This window comes from Canis lupus, chromosome 28, assembly GCF_048164855.1.
Source record: "Canis lupus baileyi chromosome 28, mCanLup2.hap1, whole genome shotgun sequence".
Lineage (NCBI taxonomy): Eukaryota > Metazoa > Chordata > Mammalia > Carnivora > Canidae > Canis > Canis lupus.
Window position 1 is genome coordinate 35,801,575 of NC_132865.1, and position 25,825 is coordinate 35,827,399.

At 38.9% G+C, this 25,825-nt stretch overlaps 1 long non-coding RNA gene across 2 annotated transcripts in view; it reads left to right on the top strand.

The window, feature by feature from the left end:
• The window catches only part of LOC140620401 (uncharacterized), a 35,268-nt gene that overhangs the window by 2,271 nt on the left and 7,172 nt on the right, over positions 1–25,825 (top strand). Inside the window, exons 2-3 of one of the 2 annotated variants that reach the window (XR_012020193.1) lie at positions 9,615–9,680; positions 23,772–23,928. This is a non-coding gene — a long non-coding RNA (uncharacterized lncRNA). Of the gene's footprint in view, positions 1–9,614; positions 9,681–23,771; positions 23,929–25,825 lie in introns of those variants that run through there. The other variant, XR_012020192.1, reaches the window with a different exon arrangement.

Below are 25,825 nucleotides of genomic sequence, written 5' to 3' on the forward strand. Positions count from 1 at the left end.
ATAAACGTGATCAGTATTAGATGAAAAAAGCATATTTGTCATTATAAATCAGCTATAAATTTGGCCCAAATCATCTACTTAACTGTTTGCAAACTGTTGCCTAAGATCCTTCGTGTATCTCCAATATGATTTGCAAATTTTATGTGTGATTTAGGAAAATACATTCAGAGATCAAACTAGAATTTATATATGTCTCCCCCACTCTCTTCGACAAGCAGTTTAAAGTAATTATAGTACTTAAGACAATAAAGGCAGCTGCAGCAGGTTTGTGCTTCAGAAGCTGGGAAATCCACCTTTGCAATGGAGTCAGCAAAACTGCACCTCTTATCCTCAGCTGATAAACTGTGGTCTGACCTTGGGCATGCTGCTTAATCCCCATGCCCTCACTAACTATAAGAGGGATGAATTCTTTCAATATTTAATAAAAACTTCAGGACTCTTTGCCTCCAAGTACTTTTTAGGTTGCTTTACTTACATACTTATTTTAAAATCATTTACATTAATAGTGTATGAATAAAACACATTTTCTCCTAATTTTGGAAAATTATATTTACCTACAAGCACATAGCAAGGCTTTTAATTGCAATAGTCTTCTGTCTGGATCTCACTATTTGGAGAGCCAATGACCTGGTTATCAAGTTAAGACACAGTTATGTAAGCTGATAGCCTAAGGGGTTTGCTTTTGGGAGGCTTCTTTTTTTTTCCCCCCTCAAATAAAAAAATTGAGATTTTGTGCTTGGACCAGGAAAGAGAACCTAGAAAATAAGGACAATTGGAGGGAAGAAGTGGCCCCCATTGTGCTATCCTAGCTGCCTGACCCCGAACTGAAGGTACCAGGTCCTGGGAAGATGCCATATGCCCAGCAATGGAGGGGTATTTATAGAGAAAGAACCTATAAGATGGTTACCGGGGTCCTTGAGAAGGAAGCTGTAGCAAAAAAAAAAAAAAAAAAAAGATATCTATATATATATATATATATATAGATATATATATATATATATATATATATACACACACACACATAGGATCCTCACTGCATGTAAGAAGATCTCTGAAAATGCCTAGAAGTCATTGGTGGAAAGTGTTGACACTTTGTGTACATGCAAGTGAGGTTTAAGAGTCAATGGTAAGGTGGGCATTGTATGTGAAATACAGAACATGATGAATATTCAGTATCATTTTTGAATTAAAGGATCTGTGTGCATCCAGTGCACAATATCATTATTGAAGAAGAAAGGACAAAGCCAGATTCCTCCCAGAAGAAATGTTTCAATCTTTGCCTTGATATAATCATATATGTGTCCTACATTTTCTATGGGAAATTCACTGAGAAATTCAATAGCACAGTTAAGGAAGAGTAGGAGTGTCATGAGAATATCAAGGAGGGATCTCTCGTTGAGCCTGATAGATTGGCACTGAGGGTTGGAAGAAATGGCAGTTTCTTTTATTTATTTATTTATTTATTTATTTATTTATTTATTTATTTATTTATTTATTCATTCATGAGAGATGCAGAGAGAGAAAGAGAGGCAGAGACACAGGCAGAGGAGAAGCAGGGAGCCCGATGTGGGACTCGATCCCGGGACCCCAGGACCATGCCCTGGGCTGAAGGCAGGCGCCAAACCTCTGAGCCACCCAGGGATCCCCGAAATGGCAGTTTCTACAGGAGAGACTGCATAAAGCTGAGATGCCAGAGGCAGAATGATGGAGATGCCCTCCAGGAATTAGTACAGCTTCTGCCAAAGACCTGAGCAAGACCAAGAATGTGGTCAGTGAGTCTTGACAGTAGATTGTCCCTTTTTGTGAAACAGAGCTACCAGCCCCTTCACACCTTTTAGTTACCTTGTCTTACCCTTCTTAATTAGCTTTAAAAACTGATCAGAATGTAGATGGAAATTTTAAAATATCTCTTTTCATACTTTTTAAATAGTAAGGTTTATTCTATGCCCTCTAAAGTTGAATAAGGTAGTAATATACTTAGGGGAGGGAGATCTGGGGGGACAAAGTAGCCTGAAGTGGTCTAATTCTTCTCCCAGCAGGTTAGGCTGAAGGAAAAGTAGAGGTGCAAAGAAGTAATGAGGAAGCTAGATTCCTAAGGCCCTCCGTTTTTCTCACCGCTGACTTTTCCTAGAAGTAGCAAATGATCTGATAAACAAAATCTCTTCCCCACAGCCCACATTATAGTGAAATCTACTTCCAGTGACTTGATAGCATGCTACCAGTATCTTTACCTCTTCTCTGCATTCTCTTCATTGCCAAAAGTCAAACTGCAGAACTATCATGATATTTGTATCAATTTTTAAGATTCAGCAGATGTTTTTAACACTATTTGGTTCACTGGTGGAAAGTGTTGGTTACCCATGATTATGCTTATCTGTGCCATCATTGTTCTCAATACCTGTACTGCTCAGATCTAAATAGTTGCTCTACCAAGAGGGCCATAGCTTCTTACCACCATTCACTTGACAAAACACACTGCAGAATTACAAGATGCACATGCATCATTTCACTAATTATAATTTTAATTTTCTACTATACACTAGGAATTCAGGCAGTTCAGAAAAAGAATTAAGTAGACTTCTACTTCATTGGTATATTCATAAAGTTAGTTCTATGGTGATTCAGAGATTTGACATTACAAGAAAAATTCATTCATTCCACAGTTTATCATAACTCTGTGAGGTGGGGTTAAGGATGGGAGTTCAAAAAGGAAATACACAAATTCTCCCCTATGGTGGTCACAGCATTATTGAATTAAAGCCAGCTTCCTTCTTTAATGGATTGCTCAGATTCCTCTAATGTGTAAATAGTGTTCTTATAACCAGGAAAAAAAAAAAAAAACCTACCCCTATTTGAATACACTAGAATTTCTTGATTTCTTGATACTGAAGTTCTCTCCTACTTCAATATCAGCAAATTATGAAGGTTTCTAGCCTATTTATTCTTTTTTTCTAATGGTTAAAGATAGAATACAAATATACAATCTAGATATAAAATGGAAAATAAAATACAGCTAAACACAGATTGCTTTCAAAATAAAGATTTCAAATAGTTTACTTACCAGAACTTGAAACGTCCCCTTTAAAGAAAAACCTGTTTTAAGTTGTTTATATAATTTATATAATGTTACTGGATATGTAACCTGCTCTTTTCATGCAAAGAAACTAATGTCTTTGGATTTATTCTTAGCGTATCCACCCAGGGATTGAGTAAGCCAATTAATTTAATCCAAAGTGATGCTAATCACCAGACAGAATTCACCTTAAGGAGACCACAGCCAGAAACAAACCAGTTCCTAGCACGCTCCACAGTCATGAAGTCTTCCTAATCAGTTTTTCTTGCCTTGTCTTGCTTACCCAGTATCACTCTCAGATCACCAATCCATGAGCTTTTCTCTCTCAGACAGTCTTAAATTCTCATTTATTTATGTTAAGGAGAAAAGACTGTTCTGCTGCTAAAAATGAAACAGTTTGACATTTTATCATTCTTTGACAAGTAACTCTGAGTCCGTATTTGCTCATGGTAGTCATTTAAGCACTCCTGTTTATTACTGCATCAATGCAGTTCTAATGAAAATGGCTGTAAATGTGAACAATTTGGCTGCTCAGCATAACACAAGACAAATAAAAGAGGCACCACATGACAAAGTGATTTTATGCTTCTGCATACATAGCACTCTTCCGCTTTGCTTAATCATGATGAGATTTGAGCATGTTTCAGGACTTTGTCACCTGAGGTGACACCTGCTGCCTCTAATGGCTACCTGTAGTCTAATCTGATTTGAAGTTACCCTACCTAATCAGATTTCCTATCAGGCTTCCTGCCTCAGCTCTGAACCACAAAAACAATGTAAGGGGTCCTCCAGGAAAAAAAGATCGGGTTCAAACATGTGCTCTCAAATGCTGTCTCCAAACAGATCACGAAAGGAAAAAGACTTTCGTGAAATGGCACACTCTGCCTGATAAATACCGACTTCATAACATGTCACCTACTAAAAAGTAAAAAAGAGGGCTCCCTGGGTGGCGCAGCGGTTTGGCGCCTACCTTTGGCCCAGGGCGCGATCCTGGAGACCCGGGATCGAGTCCCACGTCAGGCTCCCGGTGCATGGAGCCTGCTTCTCCCTCTGCCTGTGTCTCTGCTTCTCTCTCTCTCTGTGACTATCATCAATAAAAAAAAAAAAAAAAGTAAAAAAGAGTAAGAGAGGGAAGGGAGAGAGAGAGTCACTGAGTGAAGGAAGGAAAGATGGAGGGAGAGAGGTGTAGATAAGAGAAACAATAGTGTTTAACTTTGATACGAACCTCCATTTATAATCATCACTGGGGATCCCTGGGTGGCGCAGCAGTTTAGCGCCTGCCTTTGGCCTGGGGCTGATCCTGGAGACCCAGGATCGAGTCCCACGTCGGGCTCCCGGTGCATGGAGCCTGCTTCTGTCTCTGCCTATGTCTCTGCCTCTCTCTCTCTCTCTCTCTCTCTCTCTCTCTCTGTGACTATCATAAATAAATGAAAATTTAAAAAAAAATAAAAAATATAATCATCACTGTTCACACAATGACATGGCTATTGACTCAATAAAGAAATTTATGTTTATATTTGTGTGGAATCAGAAAAGACCCTGAATAGCCAGGGGAATTTTAAAAAAGAAAACCATAGCTGGGGGCATCACAATGCCAGATTTCAGGTTGTACTACAAAGCTGTGGTCATCAAGACAGTGTGGTCCTGGCACAAAAACAGACACATAGATCAGTGGAACAGAATAGAGAATCCAGAAGTGGACCCTGAACTTTATGGGCAACTAATATTCGATAAAGGAGGAAAGACTATCCATTGGAAGAAAGACAGTCTCTTCAATAAATGGTGCTGGGAAAATTGGACATCCACATGCAGAAGAATGAAACTAGACCACTCTCTTTCACCATACACAAAGGTAAACTCAAAATGGATGAAAGATCTAAATGTGAGACAAGATTCCATCAAAATCCTAGAGAAGAACACAGGCAACACCCTTTTTGAACTCGGCCATAGTAACTTCTTGCAAGATACATCCACGAAGGCAAAAGAAACAAAAGCAAAAATGAACTATTGGGACTTCATCAAGATAAGAAGCTTTTGCACAGCAAAGGATACAGTCAACAAAACTAAAAGACAACCTACAGAATGGGAGAAGATATTTGCAAATGACATATCAGATAAAGGGCTAGTTTCCAAGATCTATAAAGAACTTATCAAACTCAACAGCAAAGAAACAAACAATCCAATCATGAAATGGGCAAAAGACATGAACAGAAATCTCACAGAGGAAGACATAGACATGGCCAACATGCACATGAGAAAATGCTCTGCATCACTTGCCATCAGGGAAATACAAATCAAAACCACAATGAGATACCACCTCACACCAGTGAGAATGGGGAACATTAACAAGGCAGGAAACAACAAATGTTGGAGAGGATGCGGAGAAAAGGGAACCCTCATACACTGTTGGTGGGAATGTGAACTGGTGCAGCCACTCTGGAAAACTGTGTGGAGGTTCCTCAAAGAGTTAAAAATAGACCTGCCCTACGACCCAGCAATTGCACTGTTGGGGATTTACCCCAAAGAGACAAATGCAATGAAACGCCGGGACACCTGCACCCCGATGTTTATAGCAGCAATGGCCACGATAGCCAAACTGTGGAAGGAGCCTCGGTGTCCAACGAAAGATGAATGGATAAAGAAGATGTGGTTTATGTATACAATGGAATATTACTCAGCTATTAGAAATGACAAATACCCACCATTTGCTTCAACGTGGATGGAACTGGAGGGTATTATGCTGAGTGAAGTAAGCCAGTCGGAGAAGGACAAACATTATATGTTCTCATTCATTTGGGGAATATAAATAATAGTGAAAGGGAATATAAGGGAAGGGGGAAGAAATGTGTGGGAAATATCAGAAAGGGAGACAGAACGTAAAGACTGCTAACTCTGGGAAACAAACTAGGGGTGGTGGAAGGGGAGGAGGGCGGGGGGTGGGAGTGAATGGGTGACGGGCACTGGGGGTTATTCTGTATGTTAGTAAATTGAACACCAATAAAAAATAAATTAAAAAAATATAAATAAAAAAAAGAAATTTATGTTTACAGGGTACCAATATACATGAATGGCATCATTACTAGCTTCAAATAAAAGGACACATTTTAAAAATTTGGCATGAGATACAACCTGCCCCTAAATAGTTACAGGCTAATGAGGCATTTCTGTTGACTTTATTTTGAATCCTACAATCCATGTCTGATAAACAACTCACATCTATCAGTTTTATTTCAACAGTGAAGAAATGTCAGCTAAAGGAAGTCTTTTGGGCACATTTAGGAAGAGTAAAATTTCATGCATCAGCAAGAAGGAACTCTCCTTCTCCAAGAATCTCCTGTAACACATGCTGCACTCCCAGGACTTCAGTTAAGAAGAGGGACCAAGTGCACCTGTTGCCCAATCATGCCATGATGCTATCTCCCTCGCATCACTTGTATTGGCACACAGCAGTGTGGGAAGTCCACACCACTGTTTCTCAAGCTTGAATTTGCAGATGAATCCCCTGAAGATCTTGCTGAACTGTAGTGGCTAAGTAGGTCTCGGGTGGAGCCTGAGAGCCTGCATTTCTAATCCCCTGTTGCTGATGCTGATGCTGCTGATGTTAGACCACACTTTGATTATATTAAGTCTGAGAAATACCAAAAGCCTCTATGGCACAGCTCATTTTAAGGTTCCTCCCTGTTAATGGATTTGATAGCCATGACCTCTGAGGCAACCTGCCTGACATGTCTAAACTGTTAAATTCTAGGTGGTCACTGCTGACAGAGTAGCCAGCTCGCGGGGAGTCCAATGCACAGTGGTTAAGCATACATGCTTTGAAGTAGGTCAGACTTCAGTTCACATCCTATCTGTTCCTTCCACTTAGCTGGATGGCCTCAGGCCATTTACTTAGTTTCTCTATGCCTATTTTCCTGGCCAGAAAATGTGAGAAAATACCTATCTTATAGTCTCATTGTGAGGTTTAAATAGGACAACACATATTATGTATTTGGCAGAGCACCTAAATGTCCTAAAAATTAATGGAAATTATTATTTTTTCCATGTTAATCTTTTAAAACACTCCCAAGGTCCTTGTAGCCTTTAGTAAAACATCACCACACCCTACCCTGCCACGCCATTTATGATCTGACACCAGCTTACCTTCCAATTTCATCTCAACCCATGTGTCTTACTCTATAGTTTGAATTACCTGATACTTCTTAAATGTGGCTCCAAACTTTTGCACATACTGCTTCTTGTACTTAGAATGCCTTCTCCTAGCCCAAACTCCCTGCCCTGCATCACCAACCACCTTTGCATCTCTTCCTCCAATACTCAGTTCATCTCAGAAACCCTTATGAACCCTTGTGTTCCCACTGCATAAAAATTCCCTGGTGAATAGATACGCTCCACTGTAATCTGTTATCTGTAAAAATATATGCCCTGCACATTTCATACTGCAATGCAATTGGTAGCTTCTTAGTCAATAAGCTCATTAAGCACCAGACATGCAACTTACTTATCACCTGAGAATTTCCAGAAACAGTTCAATGCCTTCTATATAGTAGACAATCAATAAATATTGACCAAACGAATGATCCTCTGCTTGTGTTTAATACAGTATGTTAATAGATATATATAGATACATAGATATACCTAAAGAACTCTGGCTAATCTTAACTGCTAGAATTTACCTCTCCAGGCAGGCCCAAGGAACCTAGGGCAGATATCAGACTTTATCAGGATGCATAATCATTTTATGCAGTTAGCATGGAATATAACCTTTGTCATTTCCATCCACTTCACATGGAACTCTGTATAGGGTCCATTCTGTTGAAATTAAATTACTGGTTGTTGAACCTGGTAGTCTCTGTCTTCGAAACCATTCCTCACATTACACTTATCCTGGACTTTGAAATTGAGATCTGTTTTAACCCACTGAGGCTACTATAACAGGATACTATAAATCGAGTGGGTTAAACAGACATTGCTTTCTCACAGTTCTGGAAACTGAGAAGTCCACGGTCAAAGTGCCAACAAATTCAGTTGCTAGTGAGGGCATTCTTCCTGGTTTGAAGACACCCAGCTTCTTACTATGTCCTCACATTGTGAGAGAGAGTGGAGAGAGAGTGTAAGAGTGCTCACACTTACCTGAGTGATAGAACTCACTTGTGTCTTTTCTTCTAAGGGCAGTAATCCCATTATGAGGGCTCCACCCACATGACCTATTTACTTCCCACAACCCCCATCTCCAAATACTATCACATTGTAAGATTAGGGCTTCAACATACAAATTTGGGGAGTACATCATTCAGTCCATAGGAGTACTGCCCTGTAGCCTTTGGGTTTCTCACATTATCTTCCTTATTCATTCATTTGTTCATTCATTCATTCTACACATATTTAATGCACACATTGTGCACTAAGCACACACAAGTGAATGCAACAGAAAATATCTTTGCCTTCATGGAGCTCACATTATCCATCAGACACAAACTATGAACAAACAAGTCTTCAGCATGTTACACAATGCTAGGTGCTATGAAGAAAAATGAAGCAAAGTAGGAATGGTAGTGCTGAAGGTCAGGGAAGACCTCCTTGAGAAGGTTATATATGAGCAGGAACCTTAAAGCAGTGGAGGAAAAGTATTTAGGAATCTGAGAGAAGAGTGTTCCTAGAGAGAAAGTAAATGCAAAGTCCTGAGTCAAAAATAGAGTGTGTGGGGGCGCCTGAGTGGCTCAGTCAGTTAAATGTCTGCCATTGACTCAGGTCACGATCCTAGTTCCAGGTTTGAGCCCATGTCGGACTCCCTGCTCAGTGGAGAGTCTGCTTCTCTCTCTGTTCATCACCCTGCTTGTGCGTGCGCACTCTCTTTCTCTCTCTCAAATAAATAAAATCTTAAAAAAAAAAAAATAGAGTGTGTGGGAAATATGTGAAGTACTTGGGAAGTGATAGGAAGGTCAGGATGGCTAGAGAAGTCAAGTTACATAAGGCCTGTACCCTTTGTAAAGACTTTGACTTAAACACAGTTTGTTTGACATGAGAAACTAAAGGAGGCTTTTGAGGGGTAATTTCAAAGATACTATGAAGTATTACTTTATTACTTTGAATATTGTATTAAAAACTGAATTTAAGGGGTGCCTGGGTGGCTCAGTCAGCTAAATGTATGCCTCTGGCTCAGGTCATGATCCTGGAGTCCCAGGTTCAAGCCCTGCATCGGGCTTCCTGCTCAGGGAAGTGTCTACTTTTCCCCCTCCCTCTATCCCTCCCCCTGGCTTGTGCTCTCTCTCAAATAAATAAATAAAATCTTAAAAAAATAATAAAACTGGAGTTAAACATAGGGGTAGATGAGAGGGAAGATAGTGGGGTAGAAAGTGCTAGGACTCTGAACACCTGAACAGCACATGCATTGGCAGAAACTGCCTGAAGCAACTATTTTGGAACTCTGCAGTCTGTTAGAATGCTTGCAGCTACCAGGGAAAGGTTTGGCTGGTAAAATTGTGGTCAATTTTTATCTGTTTCAGCTTAGCATGGTAGTAATTATCTATGTCTCATCCTCCAGCCCTGTATGGCAGCCAACTATGGGGGACAAGAGGCCGCATCCCTGAAGCAGCTTAGGGAAGCCAAGGTGGGTAATAATGACCTTGTCCTCCAAATAATGTGATTCTGTGTTCTAATGGCTGATTACTGCTTCTGGTCATGGAGGTGCACCCAGAGGTGGGTACCCATTGTTGCAACCCCTACTGGCTGAAGTGGCTAATAGGGTTTAAAGGAACAGCACCAGGACTTTTCCCCCTCCAGTCTTACTTTTTCCCCCTTTTAGGAGCAGGCATTCAAGGCCAGCATATTCAGAAGTAACTGTGTATGGGACGATTTAGAAAGTCACCTTACATACTCTGGGAAAAACACGACCTCAGAAAAGACCTGAAAAGACCTTAAGCTCTCACCCTAGGCTGATCTTTGGCAAAGAGATGCTGTACAACAATTAAAAAAAAAAAAAAAAAAAAACTAAAAATCCTGGAGGAGGAAAGAATTTGATTTCCAGAGTTATCAAAATATATGACTCATATGTCCAGGTTTCAACAATAAAAAAAAAATATGAGGCATACAAACAAACAGGAAAGTATAATCCATTTAAAGGAACAAAATAAATCAACAGAAACTATCCCTAAGGAAGTCCAGATACTAGACAAAGACTTTAAAACAACTGTCTGAAAGATGCTCAAAGAGCTAAAGAAAGACATCAACAAAGAAAGGAAATTGATACATGAACAAAATGAGAATATCTATTAAAAAGCAAAATAGAAAGGAAATAAAAAATTTTCGCACTGAAAAACACAATAACTGACATGAAAAATTCACTAGAGTGGTTCAGAAGCAGATTTGGGCAGGCAAAGGAAAGAACCAGTAGGTTTTAAAGACACGACAATTGAAATTATTGGGTCTGAGGAACAAAAAAATCAAGGAAAAGTGAACAAAACCTAAGGGACCTATAGCACATCAAACAGACAAATATATGCAGTGGGGTGTCCCAGAAGGAGAAAAGAGAGTGAGACAGACAGATATAGAAAATATTTGAAGAGATAATGGCTGAAAAAATTATTTTTTTAAAAGATTCTATTTATTTATTTGAGAACACAGGAGAGCAAGGCATGCAGGGGTGGAGTGCACATGAGCCTGACAAGTGTGAGCCAGTGGGAGGGGCAGAAGGGAGAATAATAAGGACAAGCAGACTCTATGTTGAGCCTGGATTCCCACACAGAGCTCAATAACAGGACCCTGCAATCACAACCTGAGCCAAAATGATAAGTCAGCCACTCAAACAACTGAGCCACCCAGGCACCCCGATAAACTTCTCAAAGTTTGTGAAAGACATAAATTTACAAATTGAAGAAACTCAATGAGCTCCATGTAAGATAAACTAAGAGACCCACAGCAAGACACATAATCAAAGTGTCAAAAGCCAAAACAAAGAGAATCTTAAAAGCAGCAAAAGAGAAGCAGTTTTTCACATTTAAGAGATCCTCAATAATTTTATCAACTGATTGTTCAACCCTGGAGGCTATAAGGCAGTGGGTCATGTATTCAAAGTGCTGAAAGAAAAAAAAGAAAACTCAACCAAGAATTCTATGTCTAGCAAAAACCACCCGTCAAAAATTAGATATTAGGACACTTCCAGAGTAACAAAAATTCAGGGAGTTAATTATCATTATATCTGCTCCATAAGAAATGCTAAAAGGAGTCCCTCCAGTTGAAATGAAAGGACACTAGACAGTAACTCAAAACCATGTGAAGAAATAAAGATCTCTAGAAAGGTAAAATGGGCAACTTATAAAAGCTAGTATTATTTTAATATTGGTTTGCAATTCCATTCTTTATTTTCTACATGATTTAAAATAAAAATGCATAAAAACTAGTATTAAGCAATATCACTGCACTCACAATGTATAAAAAACTAATTTGTGATGTCAATAACAGAAGAGAGGACAAAACTATAGAAGCAGAGATTTTGTGTGCTATTGAAATTAAGTTGGTATAAATTAGATTGTTAGATTACATAAATTAAATTATTAAAAAGAAATAAAAGTAAGGCCATTAATAGAGTGATTAATAATCCAAGCAAGAGATGAATGTGGCTCAGGTCAAGAGGGTTGCTGTGCAGGTGGTGGGTATGGTGAGATACTGGACATCTCCACTATAGCACTGACAGCATTTGCTGCTGGATTACATGTGGATTTTTACAGATCAACTGTGAGGAATGAGAGCAAAAGAACTATCAAAGATGACTAAGGTTCTTGTCCAATGAAACAGGAAGAATGAAATTATTGATTGTTCAATTAGAGAACACCTCAGAAGTATCAGTCTGGAGGGTGGGAGATGGTGATGAACATCATCTCAAAGAGCATATTAGACATCCAAGTAGAATTATCAAGTAGACAATCAGGTATATGTATACTAGAAGGTCAAGCTGATGGAAAAATTTGGAAGTCACTTACAATCTGATGGTATTTGATTAAGTCTAGATGAGAACTTCTAAGAAGTAAGTATAAACAGAGAAGAGAATGGTCAAGGTAAGAGGTTAGGACACTTGAGAGTATAACAGATACAGAGATGTGAAAGAAACCACAAAGGAGGTGTTGAAGAAATGGTTGCATCAACAGAGTAGTATCCTAGAAGCCATGGGAAGCAAGTGTTTAAAAAAAGAAGGTAGCAAGGAAGGAATTAAGAAGAGTACCAAGAATTAGGTATGGGCTTTAGCAGTGTAGAGTTTATCAGTAACCTTGACAAAAGCTGTTTTGGTGGAACAGAGTAGGTAAAAGCCTCACTGGAATAGGAGAAAGAGAAAACTGGAAGAAGAGGGATTTGAGCCAGAGTGTAGAGTTAATATTTTTGCTAATTTTGGTTTGATTTTCCTGTTCAATATCAGAAATACTATGCTGATGTACAAGAATGATCCAGTCAAAAGGGAAGATTCAATGCAGACGGCAAGAGGCAAGAACTGCTGGAGCAGTGTCCTTGAGGGATTAGCAGGGACATGGGATCTAATGCACAGTGGAGGTCACACCTTAGCAGGGTTTGCAGGGACGATCTTCCCTAGTAACAGTAATAGTGGGAAGTTTTACGTCTATCTGCAGGAAGGCATGCAGGGGTGGGGTGCACATGAGCCTGACAAGTGTGAGCCAGTGGGAGGGGCAGAAGGGGGAATAATAAGGACAAGCAGACTCTATGTTGAGCCTGGATTCCCACACAGAGCTGCAGGAAGGCAGGTAGACGTAAAACTTCCCACTGAGTACTTTTCTAGTATCAGCAACCTCTAATAAGAGGCTACCCATTGAGGGTGCAAGTGCGGAGGAAGTGCTATAATCTGGGAAGAATAGTGTGGAATAGTAATGGAGTAGAAGAGTAACTGAACAAAGAGGTATAGTAGGTTTGCAGGCTGCACCAGGGTTTGCACCAAGGTTTGGGAGTCACAAATGTAAAGTGATGCCAAGAGATGATAAAGCCTGGCTCACAGTGCACAGTACTAACCTGCTATGATCATAGAACAGGACCATTTCTTGGTCGGTACTCTTGATTTTTCCTGACGGATGGATGGATGGATGGATATATCCATCACAGCTCACTACCTGTATCCGGGCTGAACCTAGGCATTCCTGGCCCCAACTACAGAGCTTTCCCATACCTCAGCATACCTGTCTGTAACCTAGAGTCCTGCAAAACCAAGCAAAAGAGCCTGATCTCTGACCTGTGCTGGATCCTACAATGTGACGATAGACAAGGCAGGCCCAGCTTCTGTCCTCATGGTGCTTAGTGCCTAACAGGGAGACAAACTCAGCCCAAATATACTTAACTAACCAAAATGTTGTAGGATGGGATGCTTCTTGGAAGGGAGAGATAACTAGCAAAAACTTCAATACACACAGGTGTGGTATAGGTAGGGGGGCTAAGATAGTGGCATAGTAGGAAGATCCTAGGTTCATGTCATCCTTTGAACACAACTAGATAACTATCAATTCATTCCAAATACCCAGAAATCAACCTGAAGACTGATAAAACAAACTCCACAACTAAAAGGAGAGAAGAAGCCACAGTGAAGAAGATAGGGAGTATGGAGATGTGGTTTGGGGGAGAAATGGATCATGGGTGCGGTGGAGGGCAGGGAGCTCTGGTCATGGGGAAAGGGGAGAGACAGGAGAATGTACAAGGGATTACACAAGAACATTTCCCCAAAGCCATTGGCTGGGCAAACAAGAGGAACTGATTTTCGTGAGTTCTTGCAAGCAGCAGGGCTTGAAGACTGGAGTTTTAGCAGTAGCCTGACTTGGCTGGGATGGAGCCCTCAGGGTGCTGCCCTCCTCCTGGAGAGAAGGCAGGCAAACAACCCCAGAGAGGGGGGGCAGGGCAGACAGCCTGGAAACAAGGATCTGAAGAACACCTAGGGCACACAGCAGGGAGATTATTCCCTCTTCTTGGAACAGATTCTTCTCCAAGGACAAAGGAGCCAGCAGGAGCTATTTTCCTCTTCTGCCTCTCAGCATAAACACAGAGTCACCTGTGGTAGGTAAGCAGCATAGCATGGACACTAGATGCCTAACCTTTTTATACCAAGTCCCACAATCCTACACTGTGGTGGTGGCTGCCCTTCTCAGTAAATCTTGCCTCAGTCCCAGAGCAGCAGGCCCCTTCCCAAGATAACCACCAAAAACCCCTGCCCACATCATGTCTCCCCACCAGAGAGTTCTACAGGGCCTCAGCTCTAATGGAAGTAGTATCAGATCTCATTTAACAAGCAAACCAGAGCACACCTAGTTAAAACTCACCATATACTGACCAAGGACCAAACATTGCCCACTGCAGGCAAGGAGGGCCTCTGCCGATGACTTGACCAAGGGATAAAACAGCTAAAACACAACAGCAGAGTGCACAGAGCACATACCAGAGACACTTCCTGAAGCATCAGGCCCTGGACACCATATAACCTCTTCTTTATAAAGCCTTCACTCTCAGGGCCAGGAAACATAACAGGCTTTTCAAACATAATAGAAGAAGGCAGAGAGTTAGACAAAATGCCAAGGCAGCAAGTCATCCCAAATGAAAGAACAAGGTAAGGTCACTGCCAGAGATCTAAGTGAAACAGATATAAGTGATGTACCTGATGGAGAATTTAAAGCAGCAATCATTAAGATACTTGCTGGACTTGAGAAAATAATGGAAGACTTCAGAGTTAAAAAAGTTAAAAAACAATCAGAGATTTCAGTATACACAGATTATTGTTGTCATGATATTTGCGATTAACTTAGTAACTATGTATAAGACTTTCTAATTTTCGTTAAATTTCCCCCTATTATTTTTTTACCATTTTTTAATCAGATTTGCCTGTGCTGGACATTTCATATAAATGGAATCATATAATATGTGGTCGTTTGTGATATGTAGCTTCTTTCATGTAGCATAGTTTAGCAGTTTCTAAAGTTCATCCATGTTGTAGCATGTATTGGTACTTCATTCCCTATTATTGCCAAATAGTAATTCATATTATGGATTTTTAAATTTTGTTTTATTTTACTTATTCATTTACCAGTTGAAGGGCATTTGAGCTTTTAGACTTGGGTCTTTGTGGATAATACTGCTATGAACATTTATGTATAAGTTTTTGACGATACCATTTCTTTTTAAGAGAAGAAAATTATACATATCTACAATTTGAATATATTTTTGGTTTTATTTCTATTTATCTTACTTTCTTATGATGGGATTTCAAAGCTTAATTTTTTATAGTGAAAAGGATGTATCTTTAGTAAAACTCCATTATTTATCTTAGTAAACTCCATTATTTGCCTGTTTTATCATTATACTACTTCCTTATAGATCATGCAAATCAATACTCCTACATCCTAAAGCAGAGTGGCAAAAAAAAAAAAAAAAAGGTCAGATTACTTGATTAAAATGTATTATCCAGACCAGGAAAGCCTTGGCAAAGAAATAGAAGATATAAAGAACTAAATATAATCTTAGAACTGAAAATATATAATAACTGAAATTTAAAAGCCTAATAGATAGTCTCAACAGCATAATGGAGAAGACAGAAGCATCAGTGAACTTGCAGATAGAGCAATAGAAATTACCTAACCTGAACAATAAAGAGAAAATAGATTTTTAAAGAAATAAATAGAATCTCAGGGACCCACAGGATTTTAACAAAAGACTACTTCTTATTCCTCTTGCTAAGTACAACTAAACACCATGGTCATTATATATAAAACAAATACCTTGAAAGATACCAAGGAGGAGGCATAAGGCAAGGTATCTTAGGACCCAAGGACTGATATGACAATCTGTTTCCTGGTTTGTCTTTTTGCCTGATGCATCTAGACTGGTACTAGAGAAGCCAACAACCCAGAAACACCAATGGGAGCAAATTTAAAAAATGCTCCAACAGAAGCCAGCTCTCTCTAGCAAAAGTCCAGGAAAGGGGCAACCCTAGCAATGCAGAAACAATAGCTGCCAACCACAACCACACACCATGAGGGACAAAAAAACCTCCAACTGCCTTAGAAAGTCTTGACTTCTATCCCTTCCCAGCTTCAGTGTGGTATCCCTCCCTTTCCCATGCTGAGATGACATCAAGGAAGACCAATTAGGGACCCAGCACTTCCATCCCCAACTGGCAGTAAGGGATCCATACTGCTCCCCTCCTTGCAATGTCAGAGGAAGTGTCAGAAGGAATCCAAAAAAAAGCCAAAGTTTTCACCACCATTCTGGAGTAGTGAGGCCATTTCACCCTCCAGGGTCAGTGAGACCACACAGGAAACCTGAAATTCACCTCCACTCAGAAGTAATGAGGTTTCCCTTCCGCAGGGTGTCAAATGAGGCAATAGGGAACCTGGACTTCTATCTATACTTGTCAGTAAACAGAGGGTACTCCATTATGTCAAAGGAGATCTGCTAAAACACAAGTTTTATACAAGATCCACAATCTCATAACATAATACCCAAAATAAGATGAAAAAAAAAATTTCACCATACCAAGAACCAGGAAAATCTGAACTTGACTGAAAAAATACAGTCAACAGGATGGCTGGGTGCCTCAGTGGTTGAGCGCCTGCCTTTGGCCCAGGATGTGATTCTGTAGTCTAAGGATCGAGTCCCACGTCGGGCTCCCTGCATGGAGCTTGCTTCTCCCTCTGCCTGTGTTTCTGCCTCTTTGTCTCTCATGAATAAATAAATAAAATATTTTTTAAAAAAAGTGGAAATCCTAGAACTGAAAATATATAATAACTAAAATTTAAGAGCCCAATGGATAGTCTCAACAGCACAATAAAGAAGACAGAAGAAGAAAAAAAAAAAAAGAAGACAGAAGAAAGCATCAGTAAACTTGAAGATAAAACAATAGAAATTACCCAATCTGAACAAAAAATAGAAAATAGATTTTTTGAAAAATAAACAGAACCTTAGGGAACTCTAGGACTTTAACAAAATAGCTAACATTTGGGTCACCTGAGTTGCAAAAGGAAAAGAGAAAGAAAGTGGAGCTGAAAAAAATATTCCCATAAATAATGGCTGAAAAATTCCCAAATTTTGTAAAACATAACTGCAGATTCAAGAAGCTGATTAAACCCCAAAGACAATAAACTCAAAGACATTTACACCAAGATAATTCATTATCAAACTTAGAAAACTGAAGACAAAAATTTTTGCAAAGAGAAATGACACATTATCTGTTAAGAGAAAAACAATTTGAATAACAACAGATTTCTCATCAGAAACCAGAGAGGTCAAAAGGAAACTACAACTGTTTTTCAAGTGCTAAAATAAAAGAGCTGTCAGCTAGAGTTCTAATCCAGTGACAATATCCTTGAGGAATGAAAAGTAACCAAGATGTGCTCACAGGAAGGAAAGCTAAGAGAATTTATCATCAGCAGACTTACTTTAAAAGAATTAATAAAGGAAGCTATCTAATAGAAGGGAAATGATAAAAGAAGGAATATTGGAATATTAGGAAGGAAGAAAGAGCAACAGAGTACTGGGTGTTATCCTATATGTTGGCAAATTGAACTCCAATAAAAAAAATATTTAAAAGAGAAAGATCAAAAATATGAATAAATATAGTAGATTTTCCTTCTCTTGAATCCTTAAGTGATTTTTGACAGTTGAAGCAAAAAGTATACTATTGCCTTATATAATTCTCAATGTATGGAGAGGAAATATTAAAACAATTATAAATGGGGGAAGTTAAATGTAGCTTTCTACATTCAAACTGGTAAAATGTCTACATCAGTAAACTGATATATGTATAATGTAATACCTAAAGCAACCACTAACATACATAGAGAGATATGCTAAAAAATAATATATATAAATCAAAATGGAACTCTAAAAACTATTCAAGTATCCTACAAGAAGGCATGAAAGAGAAAATAGAAAAATGAAAAAACAGAATGGAAAATTAAAAAATAATATGGCATACCTAACCACTAAGATACCAAAAATTACATTAAATGGAAATGACTCACATACTGTATGATTTCATTTACATAAAATTATTGAAATGGTAAAGTTATAGAGATGGAGAATAGATTGATGGTTGTCAGGAGTAGAGATGGTATGGAGAAGTTGTTGCTGTTACCATAAAAGGGTAGCCCAAGGGAGATCTTTGTGGGAATTGAATAATCCTGTGTCTTAATTGTGATGATGGTTATACCTGTAATAAAATGACATATAACTATATATACACATTTCAGTCAACCCAGAAAGACACTTTGACCCCATTTACAGTTATTTCTCACTTCCACCCATAGCTCAAAGCAGCCAGTAATCTTTCTGTCTTCATAGATTTGCCTATTCTTGACATTTCATATAAACAGAATCATACAACATGGAGCCTTTTGTGTCTGGTTTCACTTATTTAGCATAATGTTTTTGAGGTTCGGTGATGTTTGAGCATATATCAGTACAACATTCCTTTGTATTCTAGTGTATGAACATACCATATATTTTTTTCCATTCACCAATTAGGGGACTTTTGGGTTTTATGACTAATGCTATTAGGGAAGTGGTCACAACAGTTTTCAGTGTGTCCATACAAGACAACAGGCAGAGCCCTTCACCTGGAAATAATTGCTAATGAGAAATACATGGGAACTAAATGGTGGGAAACCAGAATTCCCAGTGCTATAAGCAGACTCATGTCCCCATTTGTAAAACCTACAGAGTAGAACTGAACAGATACCAAGTTCCATGAATAGTATCTGTTTATCAACTCATCTAGCAGGGCTATAACAATGATAAAATGTATTGATTACTTATTTTGTGCCTGGCACCATGTTTAATTCCTTAAATAAATTATTTAATCCTCACGACAGCTCTATGAGGTATGTACTATTATTATCCCTGTTTTCCAGGTAGGAATACTGGGGTTGAGAAAGAAATAGTAATTTACCAAAAGACGGACAGTAAATAGTACAGCCTCTTAACCACCCTGCAGTAATGTTCTCCATTAAATGTTAAAACCTATCTGTGTGGAGGATCAAAAAATACCAGGCTAAGGAGTTTTGATTCTATTTTCTAGAACATGGAAATGCACTGAAGATTTTTGATCAGGGAAGTGACATCATCAGAACTGCACATTTCCCTGACGTTGCTAAGTCAGATAATTTGGAGGGAAGAGACTGTGATGACAGACCAGTGAGGTGGCTCTAAATATAGTTAAATCAAGAGTTCCTGAGAGCCTGACTTAGAGTAATGAAAATAGGAATTGAAAGGAAGGAAATTATTCCCCCCAAAATTTCAGAGGTAGACCCAAAATAACATAACAATAGGTTAATTGTGGAGGACAAGGAGATAGGTAATTTATTTAATCCTTTAAATGAATAATCTTTTGTAACTAAAGAATCCAGCACTGAGCACCGTTCAGAAAAACTTGCATGAAGCAGGAAGAGCAAAAATGACGAGTTGGCTCTTACTAAGTGCTTGTGGTGGCCTTGCTTAAAGGAGCCACTCATATTTTTAAGCCTAGCAAAATTATAGTGTCATTAACAACAATTCTCACAAGAGGAGAGAATGCTAAGTCAGGAATTGCATAAATCCGTTCCATTTTAACATACTTACTAAGGTCATAGAAAGACATCCAGGTGGTGATGTTCAAAAAGCAGTTATTAATGATTGGAGATTAGGAGACAGAGGTCAGAATAAGCAAGAGATTTTAGAAGCATTCAAGTCCAGGATGTAGCCTGTGTCTTGGAATTGCTGAAAGAATTGTGATAAAAGAAGATTACTGCTCATGTAATGAAATGAGCAAACTTTAGAAATTATATATTTATAGTTGTGATATAGATATATTTAGAAATTATATATTTATAGTTGTGATATCTTGTCCTATAATGGACAAGATAATCTAGGTCATGTTAAGATAACAGAAAGATCCCAAATCACAGTGGAATTTCACATTTCCATTAGTGGCTGATCAGACGAAACTGATCTAAATGTACTCTAAATTAAAATTCAAATGATTCTGATTTAAATGTTTTGAAGTCTATTACAGTCTTATGGAGAAATAGTATTATTGAAGTAGAATCCTACATATCCCAAGAATTTAAGCTGTACTAAATTAAAATTTATCATCCCAAGAATTTAAGCTATTCTAAATTAAAATTTATCATTTGACAAAACTTATTTTTTAATTCAGGACAAATTATTAAGTTATAATCACTTGGTCAGAACTGAATGAAAAAAAAAATGGGCTTCTCTAAAAAATTTGCTTGTCGGAACACCTGGGTGGCTCAGTGGTTGGTCATCTGCCTTCAGCTCAGGGCATGATTCTGGGGTCCTGGAATTGAGTCCCACATTGGGTTCCCTTCATGGAGCCTGCTGCTCCCTCTGCCTATGTCTCTGCCTTTCTCTCACTCTCTCTGTGTCTCTCATGAATAAATAAATAAAATCTTTAAAAAAAAATTTGCTTGTCAGAGATAAATCACCTCTTCCATAAAGTCTTTAAGAGTGTTCAAAATATTGTTAAGGAATATATTTTATTTCCCATAAAAAGGAACAACTTCAGCATGAGTGAAAGAAAATGCAGTTATCCTCAAAATATGCATAACCAAGCTATGTTTAAGAGATGAATCAGTACACAAAATTATTCCTAAATACCTTGGCAGAACAATAAAGCAGTTTCTGCTTAAAATAATCAGGTAAGTAGACCCGAGGTTTATAATTTTCTCTCTCAATTGATAAGCAGTTCTTGGGATTTCAAATCAATTATTGGAAGCTGCCAGTGAAAAAGAGTGATTTGGTGTAAACTCCCCTGGTGCATTCTTAGCACCCTGCCACAGGAAGATATTTAGGTGCTTGAAGATTCCAATTTGCTATGAAACAATGACCCTGAAAAGTTTCAATCCATCCATGTGATCAGACTGTTAATTTTAAATGTTCAGAAGATCCTTATTGCTTAGAGGACACGGACATTTTTGAATAAAAGTACAATATGCAGAAGGATGTATTTAAGAGAGAAATAGGTTATTTTCTTAAGTGAGAAAAATACCTTGAAATTCTTTTAGACTGACTTGACATTTTTACCTTATGAAAAAAGGCATTTAGATATTGTCTCCAAATCGCAATTTTATTTTAATCCTTAGCACCAAATGCTATTATCAAGAACTTTCCTTTCCTATTAGAGAATATTTTTTAAAATCTCGAGCATGGTCTTTTTAACTCATTCTAAAAATGGAAATTTTTTAATTCAGTTTAAATTCCTAGTACACGTATCTTTAATGAACCACTTCCATAATGTTTAGTGTCTCTAGTGGCCCTTGATTTGTCTTAGAATTCTCTATTTCTGTTCTTTCCATCCTAGCACCCCTAATGAAATGAATGAATGTATAATCATAGACTGGAGTTTTAATCAAAGTTTGAAATTTAACTCTTAATTTTGCCTGAAAAACATCATGTCAAATTTATCTGTGTCTATACATGTCAAATTTATCTGTATCTATACTGTTTTATTGTAAAAATGGTTCAAATTACTTTTCATCAAATAAATTGAGATATATCATAATTGTCCCCCACAGTTTTCAAAATGTCCCTCTAAGCACACCAGAAGAGAATGTTTCTAACAAAAAGTGGAACATTTGTAAAGGTAAAGAAAAGAAGCAAGAGGGTGATGCTGCGAGTCCCTGCATGATCCAACACAATCTGGATGCCAACAGTGAGGTCCTATAAAGTATAGGCTCAGCCTCCCCAGTCTCAGACCAACAAGGGCCAAGGCTGACTGTCCATGGTCCTATCTGCTCTAGGGAGCCCTGGGACACCTGCATGCCCCTGAACTTCAGCCTTCCCTGTACTCTCTGCCCTGTAGACCAGTCTGTGTTTCAATCTGCTATTCTTGATCCATGCTCCATTTCTCATGTTCCACTTCTCAAAAAGACTCCACTTCTCAAAAAGGTTTATGCTTTACTTCCCCAAAAGACTGCCACAAGCACCCCATTGATTGGACTGAGCTAGCCCAGGCCTGCTTCAACCTGGTCAGACTCTGCCTGTTAAGAGTTCTACCAATGAGACTGTAGACTAAAGACAAGTTCAAAGTGAATAGTAACTGCCCTACCCCTTTCAACAAAACAGCAAGGAGGCCATCCTTTATTGAGAGCCTTCCCTGTATCTCACCTATTCCCTTCACAGTGAAGCCTCCTGCCTTTGCCCCATGAGCCCTGCAGTCTGTCACTCTGCATATAGTGGGTATGACAGCATGTACCAGATGGCCACAAGATTAGCTGGATTTGTGAGTGATTACCATTTAAGTTGCTGATGGGGAGAGGTAAACAGACAGCTAATGCAAGGAGCTGAATCCCAGGCTGAGAGATTGAGATTTACAAGAAAACTAATACAGATTTTTGAGAAGAAAAAAAGGACAAAAATGGCATTAAAGATGATACACTAGTAGCAGAATGTAATATAGACAGAGGATGGGAAAGACTAGAAAGAAATACAGCATGAAAACAGATCTGTAACAAACAAATCTTTAATAATTGGTCTGAATAAAATGGTAGTTCTGTAATGGAAACAAAAGATAAGATATATTTTAAAGAAAGAATCTCCCAATATTGCCACTCAATGAATTTTCCAAACACTGTTCTAAACACTGGAGAGAAAATGTATGAAGCAGGAACCATCTGATCTTCAGGAACCATCTCTATAAAGAGGATGATTAAGAATGTGAGGGGTATTGGTCATCACTTTATTCAACACAGATTCTCTAGCTTCCTCCTTTTGTGCCTTCCTCAGAGAGATTAGATACTCACCTCCTAGTCTCTCAAGTTGGTAATCTAGGTGATCTTATTTAGGCTAAGACAGTGTAAGGGAAGATCTAAAGGGGTACTTCTAAACACTTTTCCTTTTTTTATAAAAGAAACAAACGCAGCTAGTGCCACCCCTTCCTGCCTGGAACATGAAAGCAATACATGGAGCTAGCAGGAGGCAACAGTGTGAAAAAAGAAGATAGAAGAAGAATCCTTATAGCTGTATGAGCAGCTGGGCCAACCTGACAACCACCTAATTCTTGCTGTTACATGAGAAAAATTAACTTCATTCCTGATACCAACTGCTGGAAGAGAACTCTTTGTGGCAAAGCAACCAAATCTGACCCTGGAGGATTACAAAGAAAAGGAGTCTTTTAAAGAATATTGAGTAGGTCACAGGATCTATGAGAGGTCTAAAGAATGAGGTTCAAACTTAAGATTCCAGAAACAACATATAAAACCTTTCATAGAACTGGCCTAATGTTGGGGATCCCTGGGTGGCTCAGCGGCTCAGCACCTGCCTTTGGCCCAGGGCATGATCCTGGGGTTCTGGGATCGAGTCCTGCGTCAGGCTCCCGGCATGGAGCCTGCTTCTCCCTCTGCCTGTGTCTCTGCCTCTCTCTCTCTTTCTCTAAGTCTATCATAAATAAATAAATTAAAAAAAAAAAAAAGAACTGGCCTAATGAGAGGCACCTGGGTGGCTCAGTCAGTTAAGCATCTGCCTTTGGCTCAGGTCATAATCTTGGAGTCCTGGGATCAAGCCCAATATCGGGCTCCCTGCTCAGCAAGAAGCCTGCTTCTCCCTCTCCCTTTGCAGCCCCCCCTTTCTCCTCCCCTTCCCTCCCCTCATGCATTAACGCTCTCTCTCGCTCTCTCTCTTGCTCTCTCTCTCTCCCTCTCTCTCTTGGTCTCTCTCTCTCTCTTTCTCTAAGAACTGGCCTGATGAAGAAATCACCTGCCTGCCACAGAGCCTGAATTGCCACAGCTTACATTCTTGCTGCTTTTCTACTAGGAGCACAACTATCCTGCAAATAAAACCAACCTAGGACAGTCACCTTTGCTGTCACTCTAACCAAAAAAATAAATTTCACAGGGAACCTGCTGGTCTACCTTGTTCACTTCCAACCTGTACAAGTGCCTGTGCCTTAAAGGGGGGAAAATGAAAAGAAACTATGTAGCTTGTTAGGTTCCACAGAAAGAAAGAATCTTTGCCCTATGAAGAGCCATAAAGTGGGTAATCTCCCAGATTCAAAAAGGGATTCAGATGCTAATAGGCTCGGATGCATTGCAAGTATACACTGTCTGGTGGGTTGTTTGCAAAAATGCTTACCAGCATGTATTCCTTCCCTATAGCCACACCCCATTACAATGTAATCTGTAAATCAAAAGGTGGTGTCTACTACCCACCCCTTGAATTTGGGCAGCTTTGATCAATAGAATGAGGCAGAAGTGACATTATCCCAACATCAAAACCTCAAGAGAACAGTTATACTCTGTTCTCCTGAGAATTCTATTATCCACTATATGAATAAACCTGGGCTGGCCTGCTAGATAATGAGAGAAACCTAGTCCAGGTGCTCTAGGCACCCCAGCCAACAGGCAACCAGCCCTCAGAAGCAGAGCCACCTACCTAACCATAGATGCATGAGTAAGCCCAGTCTAACCCAGAAGATCACTCACTTGAGCCCAGTCCAGCTGGCTCACCCAAAGATTTGTAAGTTCAGTAAGTGGCCATTTTAGCCACTAGCTTTGGGGTGATTATCTATGTAATGCAAAGCTAAAATAAGAAAAAAGAAGAAAATTATTAAATAAGATACTTTCAGGTGTAGAAGTGATTTGGAAAAGATAAAATAGGTTAATTTAGTAGAAGGTGATAAGGGTCACTCAATTTCTCAGGGAAGTCCTCTCTAAGAAGGGGACATTTAAGATGAAACTTAAATCTGAAGGACAAGAAAATACTATTCAAAGATATAGAAGAAATGTATTCCAAACAGAAAGGACAGCAAGTGCAAAGGCCCTGAGACAGAAATGAGGCTAATATGGCTGGAAAATATAAACAAAGTAGACAGTAAAGAAAGGTGACATCAGAGGAATAGAAAGAGATCAGATTGTTTACGTCTAGACCATGGTAAAGAGTTTGGAGTTTATTTACTAAGTAATCTTATTTACATTTTAGAGAATTCACTCTGGTTACTATGAGAAGGATGTTAGAATTGCTGTAGAGTCTGAAGCCTTGTCAGGTAGTTACTACAGTAGTGATGGGAAGTCTTTGTACCTTCTGCTCAATTTTGTCATGAATCTTAAACTACTCTAAAAAATGAAGTCTACTTTTTAAGATTGGGGGAAAATGAAAGAATGGATCTTTAAGAGATCAGTAGGAGAAGGAGAAAGAGAAGCAGGCAGGGAGAAAGTCAACAGCACCTGACACTTAATGCCAAGCCCAGCCTCCAGAGTCATTGGGCCTCCGTAGGAAGCAGTGTTGTGGAATGGAAACAGTGGGGACTTCAGAATCATGCAGACCTGGAACTGGATCTAAAGGCTACCACATTTAACTGTGCACTACGGTGAATTACATACCCCTCTGAGCCTCCCTATCTTCTATAAAATAGAAATAAAAATAACTATGTCATAGGCTGCTGTCACAGTTCAATGAGTAGCATGTGAAAAATGCCTAGCCAAGTCCTTTTTAAATGGTAGACTTTTGAGAAATGTTTATTTAATTCCCTTACATTTTACTTCTCAGATGGAAGATCCAGTATCTGAATAAAAACTAAACACCAAGGGACATTGAAATCAAAGTAGACCTATGTTAGAGCTATTATAAAGTCGGCAACCTTCTTTCTTCCTGTAAATCTCACTTGATAGCCTGTCCCCCCGGTACTGTCAGTTACCTACACCTACAGGCTGTGACACTGACTTGAGACCTAACATTATAAAACTTCGGACTAAGCTGAAATGTCAGTTTGTGTCCTTTTCTGTCACCAAA